This window comes from Phaseolus vulgaris, chromosome 9, assembly GCF_051622355.1.
Source record: "Phaseolus vulgaris cultivar YP4 chromosome 9, ASM5162235v1, whole genome shotgun sequence".
Classification (NCBI taxonomy): Eukaryota; Viridiplantae; Streptophyta; class Magnoliopsida; order Fabales; family Fabaceae; genus Phaseolus; species Phaseolus vulgaris.
The window spans coordinates 1,345,001-1,355,000 of NC_143506.1; positions in this window are offsets into that span (position 1 = coordinate 1,345,001).

Below are 10,000 nucleotides of genomic sequence, written 5' to 3' on the forward strand. Positions count from 1 at the left end.
TTGAGCAGACATAAGTTCTGTTTTGGGACCTAGAGAACGAATTTTCACGAGATTTTTTGCAGGGATCCTCATAAAAATGGTACAACATTGCCTGCAAAAAATTAGAATTTTTCGACATGGGGAAGTATTTTTTTTATTTTTCCAAAGACCCGAAATGTGGAAAATCGGGAAAAATGGAAAAACGTATCTAGACACCGTATTTTTGCGTGATTTTTTCCAGTCCATTCCATAATAATATCAAGAAGGTGCCCACCAAGTTTCGTTAGGATTGGCCAAGGTTTCGAATTTTCATGAATTTTTTTCAAAACCCTCTATTTTCCAACATTTCAAAAATTCAAAACCACATCATGGCTTGGTTTTGATACCAAACTTTCTAGACCTCATTCTGCATGCATTTGTGACACTTTCCAACCAACAAAACTCAAAAACCACCACTTTGAAAATTTCATGATTCTTGGCACACCACCAAGTCACAAAATCAAGCCAAAACACCAAAATCTTGGAACTTGGCTATGCACCAACCATGCCAAGATCAATTCCTTTTGATCCCAAACTTCTCCCACATCACATTGGAGGCATTTATGAGGATTGAGTCCAGCCAGTTTTCCAAAACCATGATTTTCGTTTTTCACCAAAATCACCACCAAGCCACAAAATCAAGCCAAAACACCAAAATCAAGAACTTGGCTATGCACCAACCATGTCAAGATCAATTCCTTTTGATCCCAAACTTCTCCCACATCACTTTGAAGGCATTTGTGAGGATTGAGTCCAGCCAGTTTTCCAAACCCAACATTTTCGTTTTTCACCAAAATCACCACCAAGCCACAAAATCAAGCCAAAAATCCAAAATCATGAACTTGGCTATGCACCAACCATGTCAAGATCAATTCCTTTTGATCCCAAACTTCTCCCACATCACTTTGGAGGCATTTGTGAGGATTGAGTCCAGCCAGTTTTCCAAAACCATGATTTTCGTTTTTCACCAAAATCACCACCAAGCCACAAAATCAAGCCAAAAATCCAAAATCATCAACTTGGCTATGCACCAACCATGTCAAGATCAATTCCTCTTGATCCCAAACTTCTCCCACATCACTTTGAAGGCATTTGTGAGGATTGAGTCCAGCCAGTTTTCCAAACCCAACATTTTCGTTTTTCACCAAAATCACCACCAAGCCACAAAATCAAGCCAAAAATCCAAAATCATGAACTTGGCTATGCACCAACCATGTCAAGATCAATTCCTTTTGATCCCAAACTTCTCCCACATCACTTTGGAGGCATTTGTGAGGATTGAGTCCAGCCAGTTTTCCAAAACCAACATTTTCGTTTTTCACCAAAATCACCACCAAGTCACAAAATCAAGCCAAAACACCAAAATCATGGAACTTGGCTATGCACCAACCATGTCAAGATCAATTCCTTTTGATCCCAAACTTCTCCCACATCACTTTGAAGGCATTTGTGAGGATTGAGTCCAGCCAGTTTTCCAAAACCAACATTTTCGTTTTTCACCAAAATCACCACCAAGCCACAAAATCAAGCCAAAAATCCAAAATCATGAACTTGGCAATGCACCAACCATGTCAAGATCAATTCCTTTTGATCCCAAACTTCTCCCACATCACTTCGGAGGCATTTGTGAGGATTGAGTCCAGCCAGTTTTCCAAAACCATGATTTTCGTTTTTCACCAAAATCACCACCAAGTCACAAAATCAAGCCAAAACACCAAAATCATGGAACTTGGCTATGCACCAACCATGTCAAGATCAATTCCTTTTGATCCCAAACTTCTCCCACATCACTTTGAAGGCATTTGTGAGGATTGAGTCCAGCCAGTTTTCCAAAACCATGATTTTCGTTTTTCACCAAAATCACCACCAAGCCACAAAATCAAGCCAAAACACCAAAATCATGAACTTGGCTATGCACCAACCATGTCAAGATCAATTCCTTTTGATCCCAAACATCTCCCACATCACTTTGGAGGCATTTGTGAGGATTGAGTCCAGCCAGTTTTCCAAAACCAACATTTTCGTTTTTCACCAAAATCACCACCAAGTCACAAAATCAAGCCAAAACACCAAAATCATGGAACTTGGCTATGCACCAACCATGTCAAGATCAATTCCTTTTGATCCCAAACTTCTCCCACATCACTTTGAAGGCATTTGTGAGGATTGAGTCCAGCCAGTTTTCCAAAACCAACATTTTCGTTTTTCACCAAAATCACCACCAAGCCACAAAATCAAGCCAAAAATCCAAAATCATGAACTTGGCAATGCACCAACCATGTCAAGATCAATTCCTTTTGATCCCAAACTTCTCCCACATCACTTCGGAGGCATTTGTGAGGATTGAGTCCAGCCAGTTTTCCAAAACCATGATTTTCGTTTTTCACCAAAATCACCACCAAGTCACAAAATCAAGCCAAAACACCAAAATCATGGAACTTGGCTATGCACCAACCATGTCAAGATCAATTCCTTTTGATCCCAAACTTCTCCCACATCACTTTGAAGGCATTTGTGAGGATTGAGTCCAGCCAGTTTTCCAAAACCAACATTTTCGTTTTTCACCAAAATCACCACCAAGCCATAAAATCAAGCCAAAAATCCAAAATCATGAACTTGGCTATGCACCAACCATGTCAAGATCAATTCCTTTTGATCCCAAACTTCTCCCACATCACTTTGGAGGCATTTGTGAGGATTGTGTCCAGCCAGTTTTCCAAAACCATGATTTTCGTTTTTCACCAAAATCACCACCAAGCCACAAAATCAAGCCAAAACACCAAAATCATGAACTTGGCTATGCACCAACCATGTCAAGATCAATTCCTTTTGATCCCAAACTTCTCCCACATCACTTTGGAGGCATTTGTGAGGATTGAGTCCAGCCAGTTTTCCAAAACCATGATTTTCGTTTTTCACCAAAATCACTACCAAGTCACAAAATCAAGCCAAAACACCAAAATCATGGAACTTGGCTATGCACCAACCATGTCAAGATCAATTCCTTTTGATCCCAAACTTCTCCCACATCACTTTGAAGGTATTTGTGAGGATTGAGTCCAGCCAGTTTTCCAAAACCATGATTTTCGTTTTTCACCAAAATCACCACCAAGCCACAAAATCAAGCCAAAACACCAAAATCAAGAACTTGGCTATGCACCAACCATGTCAAAATCAATTCCTTTTGATCCCAAACTTCTCCCACATCACTTTGAAGGCATTTGTGAGGATTGAGTCCAGCCAGTTTTCCAAACCCAACATTTTCGTTTTTCACCAAAATCACTACCAAGCCACAAAATCAAGCCAAAAATCCAAAATCATGAACTTGGCTATGCACCAACCATGTCAAGATCAATTCCTTTTGATCCCAAACTTCTCCCACATCACTTTGAAGGCATTTGTGAGGATTGAGTCCAGCCAGTTTTCCAAAACCAACATTTTCGTTTTTCACCAAAATCACCACCAAGCCACAAAATCAAGCCAAAACACCAAAATCATGAACTTGGCTATGCACCAACCATGTCAAGATCAATTCCTTTTGATCCCAAACTTCTCCCACATCACTTTGGAGGCATTTGTGAGGATTGAGTCCAGCCAGTTTTCCAAAACCATGATTTTCGTTTTTCACCAAAATCACCACCAAGCCACAAAATCAAGCCAAAACACCAAAATCATGAACTTGGCTATGCACCAACCATGTCAAGATCAATTCCTTTTGATCCCAAACTTCTCCCACATCACTTTGGAGGCATTTGTGAGGATTGAGTCCAGGCAGTTTTCCAAAACCATGATTTTCGTTTTTCACCAAAATCACCACCAAGCCACAAAATCAAGCCAAAAATCCAAAATCATGAACTTGGCTATGCACCAACCATGTCAAGATCAATTCCTCTTGATCCCAAACTTCTCCCACATCACTTTGAAGGCATTTGTGAGGATTGAGTCCAGCCAGTTTTCCAAAACCAACATTTTCGTTTTTCACCAAAATCACCACCAAGTCACAAAATCAAGCCAAAACACCAAAATCATGGAACTTGGCTATGCACCAACCATGTCAAGATCAATTCCTTTTGATCCCAAACTTCTCCCACATCACTTTGAAGGCATTTGTGAGGATTGAGTCCAGCCAGTTTTCCAAAACCAACATTTTCGTTTTTCACCAAAATCACCACCAAGCCACAAAATCAAGCCAAAAATCCAAAATCATGAACTTGGCTATGCACCAACCATGTCAAGATCAATTCCTTTTGATCCCAAACTTCTCCCACATCACTTTGGAGGCATTTGTGAGGATTGAGTCCAGCCAGTTTTCCAAAACCATGATTTTCGTTTTTCACCAAAATCACCACCAAGTCACAAAATCAAGCCAAAACACCAAAATCATGGAACTTGGCTATGCACCAACCATGTCAAGATCAATTCCTTTTGATCCCAAACTTCTCCCACATCACTTTGAAGGAATTTGTGAGGATTGAGTCCAGCCAGTTTTCCAAAACCAACATTTTCGTTTTTCACCAAAATCACCACCAAGCCACAAAATCAAGCCAAAAATCCAAAATCATGAACTTGGCTATGCACCAACCATGTCAAGATCAATTCCTTTTGATCCCAAACTTCTCCCACATCACTTTGGAGGCATTTGTGAGGATTGAGTCCAGCCAGTTTTCCAAAACCAACATTTTCGTTTTTCACCAAAATCACCACCAAGTCACAAAATCATGAACTTGGCTATACACCAACCATGTCAAGATCAATTCCTTTTGATCCCAAACTTCTCCCACATCACTTTGGAGGCATTTGTGAGGATTGAGTCCAGCCAGTTTTCCAAAACCATGATTTTCGTTTTTCACCAAAATCACCACCAAGTCACAAAATCATGAACTTGGCTATGCACCAACCATGTCAAGATCAATTCCTTTTGATCCCAAACTTCTCCCACATCACTTTGAAGGCATTTGTGAGGATTGAGTCCAGCCAGTTTTCCAAACCCAACATTTTCGTTTTTCACCAAAATCACCACCAAGCCACAAAATCAAGCCAAAAATCCAAAATCATGAACTTGGCTATGCACCAACCATGTCAAGATCAATTCCTTTTGATCCCAAACTTCTCCCACATCACTTTGGAGGCATTTGTGAGGATTGAGTCCAGCCAGTTTTCCAAAACCAACATTTTCGTTTTTCACCAAAATCACCACCAAGTCACAAAATCATGAACTTGGCTATACACCAACCATGTCAAGATCAATTCCTTTTGATCCCAAACTTCTCCCACATCACTTTGGAGGCATTTGTGAGGATTGAGTCCAGCCAGTTTTCCAAAACCATGATTTTCGTTTTTCACCAAAATCACCACCAAGTCACAAAATCAAGCCAAAACACCAAAATCATGGAACTTGGCTATGCACCAACCATGTCAAGATCAATTCCTTTTGCTCCCAAACTTCTCCCACATCACTTTGAAGGCATTTGTGAGGATTGAGTCCAGCCAGTTTTCCAAAACCAACATTTTCGTTTTTCACCAAAATCACCACCAAGTCACAAAATCAAGCCAAAACACCAAAATCATGGAACTTGGCTATGCACCAACCATGTCAAGATCAATTCCTTTTGATCCCAAACTTCTCCCACATCACATTGGAGGCATTTATGAGGATTGAGTCCAGCCAGTTTTCCAAAACCATGATTTTCGTTTTTCACCAAAATCACCACCAAGCCACAAAATCAAGCCAAAACACCAAAATCAAGAACTTGGCTATGCACCAACCATGTCAAGATCAATTCCTTTTGATCCCAAACTTCTCCCACATCACTTTGAAGGCATTTGTGAGGATTGAGTCCAGCCAGTTTTCCAAACCCAACATTTTCGTTTTTCACCAAAATCACCACCAAGCCACAAAATCAAGCCAAAAATCCAAAATCATGAACTTGGCTATGCACCAACCATGTCAAGATCAATTCCTTTTGATCCCAAACTTCTCCCACATCACTTTGAAGGCATTTGTGAGGATTGAGTCCAGCCAGTTTTCCAAAACCAACATTTTCGTTTTTCACCAAAATCACCACCAAGTCACAAAATCATGAACTTGCCTATACACCATCCATGTCAAGATCAATTCCTTTTGATCCCAAACTTCTCCCACATCACTTTGGAGGCATTTGTGAGGATTGAGTCCAGCCAGTTTTCCAAAACCATGATTTTCTTTTTTCACCAAAATCACCACCAAGCCACAAAATCAAGCCAAAACACCAAAATCATGAACTTGGCTATGCACCAACCATGTCAAGATCAATTCCTTTTGATCCCAAACTTCTCCCACATCACTTTGGAGGCATTTGTGAGGATTGAGTCCAGCCAGTTTTCCAAAACCATGATTTTCGTTTTTCACCAAAATCACCACCAAGCCACAAAATCAAGCCAAAAATCCAAAATCATCAACTTGGCTATGCACCAACCATGTCAAGATCAATTCCTCTTGATCCCAAACTTCTCCCACATCACTTTGAAGGCATTTGTGAGGATTGAGTCCAGCCAGTTTTCCAAAACCAACATTTTCGTTTTTCACCAAAATCACCACCAAGCCACAAAATCAAGCCAAAAATCCAAAATCATGAACTTGGCTATGCACCAACCATGTCAAGATCAATTCCTTTTGATCCCAAACTTCTCCCACATCACTTTGAAGGCATTTGTGAGGATTGAGTCCAGCCAGTTTTCCAAAACCATGATTTTCGTTTTTCACCAAAATCACCACCAAGCCACAAAATCAAGCCAAAACACCAAAATCATGAACTTGGCTATGCACCAACCATGTCAAGATCAATTCCTTTTGATCCCAAACTTCTCCCACATCACTTTGGAGGCATTTGTGAGGATTGAGTCCAGCCAGTTTTCCAAAACCAACATTTTCGTTTTTCACCAAAATCACCACCAAGTCACAAAATCAAACCAAAACACCAAAATCATGGAACTTGGCTATGCACCAACCATGTCAAGATCAATTCCTTTTGATCCCAAACTTCTCCCACATCACTTTGAAGGCATTTGTGAGGATTGAGTCCAGCCAGTTTTCCAAAACCAACATTTTCGTTTTTCACCAAAATCACCACCAAGCCACAAAATCAAGCCAAAAATCCAAAATCATGAATTTGGCTATGCACCAACCATGTCAAGATCAATTCCTTTTGATCCCAAACTTCTCCCACATCACTTCGGAGGCATTTGTGAGGATTGAGTCCAGCCAGTTTTCCAAAACCATGATTTTCGTTTTTCACCAAAATCACCACCAAGTCACAAAATCAAGCCAAAACACCAAAATCATGGAACTTGGCTATGCACCAACCATGTCAAGATCAATTCCTTTTGATCCCAAACTTCTCCCACATCACTTTGAACGCATTTGTGAGGATTGAGTCCAGCCAGTTTTCCAAAACCAACATTTTCGTTTTTCACCAAAATCACCACCAAGCCACAAAATCAAGCCAAAAATCCAAAATCATGAACTTGGCTATGCACCAACCATGTCAAGATCAATTCCTTTTGATCCCAAACTTCTCCCACATCACTTTGGAGGCATTTGTGAGGATTGTGTCCAGCCAGTTTTCCAAAACCATGATTTTCGTTTTTCACCAAAATCACCACCAAGCCACAAAATCAAGCCAAAACACCAAAATCATGAACTTGGCTATGCACCAACCATGTCAAGATCAATTCCTTTTGATCCCAAACTTCTCCCACATCACTTTGGAGGCATTTGTGAGGATTGAGTCCAGCCAGTTTTCCAAAACCATGATTTTCGTTTTTCACCAAAATCACCACCAAGTCACAAAATCAAGCCAAAACACCAAAATCATGGAACTTGGCTATGCACCAACCATGTCAAGATCAATTCCTTTTGATCCCAAACTTCTCCCACATCACTTTGAAGGTATTTGTGAGGATTGAGTCCAGCCAGTTTTCCAAAACCATGATTTTCGTTTTTCACCAAAATCACCACCAAGCCACAAAATCAAGCCAAAACACCAAAATCATGAACTTGGCTATGCACCAACCATGTCAAGATCAATTCCTTTTGATCCCAAACTTCTCCCACATCACTTTGAAGGCATTTGTGAGGATTGAGTCCAGCCAGTTTTCCAAAACCAACATTTTCGTTTTTCACCAAAATCACCACCAAGCCACAAAATCAAGCCAAAAATCCAAAATCATGAACTTGGCTATGCACCAACCATGTCAAGATCAATTCCTTTTGATCCCAAACTTCTCCCACATCACTTTGAAGGCATTTGTGAGGATTGAGTCCAGCCAGTTTTCCAAAACCAACATTTTCGTTTTTCACCAAAATCACCACCAAGCCACAAAATCAAGCCAAAACACCAAAATCATGAACTTGGCTATGCACCAACCATGTCAAGATCAATTCCTTTTGATCCCAAACTTCTCCCACATCACTTTGGAGGCATTTGTGAGGATTGAGTCCAGCCAGTTTTCCAAAACCATGATTTTCCTTTTTCACCAAAATCACCACCAAGTCACAAAATCAAGCCAAAACACCAAAATCATGGAACTTGGCTATGCACCAACCATGTCAAGATCAATTCCTTTTGATCCCAAACTTCTCCCACATCACTTTGAGGGCATTTGTGAGGATTGAGTCCAGCCAGTTTTCCAAAACCAACATTTTCGTTTTTCACCAAAATCACCACCAAGCCACAAAATCAAGCCAAAAATCCAAAATCATGAACTTGGCTATGCACCAACCATGTCAAGATCAATTCCTTTTGACCCCAAACTTCTCCCACATCACTTTGGAGGCATTTGTGAGGATTGAGTCCAACCAGTTTTCCAAAACCATGATTTTCGTTTTTCACCAAAATCACCACCAAGCCACAAAATCAAGCCAAAACACCAAAATCATGAACTTGGCTATGCACCAACCATGTCAAGATCAATTCCTTTTGATCCCAACCTTCTCCCACATCACTTTGGAGGCATTTGTGAGGATTGAGTCCAGCCAGTTTTCCAAAACCATGATTTTCGTTTTTCACCAAAATCACCACCAAGTCACAAAATCAAGCCAAAACACCAAAATCATGGAACTTGGCTATGCACCAACCATGTCAAGATCAATTCCTTTTGATCCCAAACTTCTCCCACATCACTTTGAAGGTATTTGTGAGGATTGAGTCCATCCAGTTTTCCAAAACCATGATTTTCGTTTTTCAACAAAATCACCACCAAGCCACAAAATCAAGCCAAAACACCAAAATCATGAACTTGGCTATGCACCAACCATGTCAAGATCAATTCCTTTTGATCCCAAACTTCTCCCACATCACTTTGAAGGCATTTGTGAGGATTGAGTCCAGCCAGTTTTCCAAAACCAACATTTTCGTTTTTCACCAAAATCACCACCAAGCCACAAAATCAAGCCAAAAATCCAAAATCATGAACTTGGCTATGCACCAACCATGTCAAGATCAATTCCTTTTGATCCCAAACTTCTCCCACATCACTTTGAAGGTATTTGTGAGGATTGAGTCCAGCCAGTTTTCCAAAACCAACATTTTCGTTTTTCACCAAAATCACCACCAAGCCACAAAATCAAGCCAAAACACCAAAATCATGAACTTGGCTATGCACCAACCATGTCAAGATCAATTCCTTTTGATCCCAAACTTCTCCCACATCACTTTGGAGGCATTTGTGAGGATTGAGTCCAGGCAGTTTTCCAAAACCATGATTTTCCTTTTTCACCAAAATCACCACCAAGTCACAAAATCAAGCCAAAACACCAAAATCATGGAACTTGGCTATGCACCAACCATGTCAAGATCAATTCCTTTTGATCCCAAACTTCTCCCACATCACTTTGAAGGCATTTGTGAGGATTGAGTCCAGCCAGTTTTCCAAAACCAACATTTTCGTTTTTCACCAAAATCACCACCAAGCCACAAAATCAAGCCAAAACACCAAAATCATG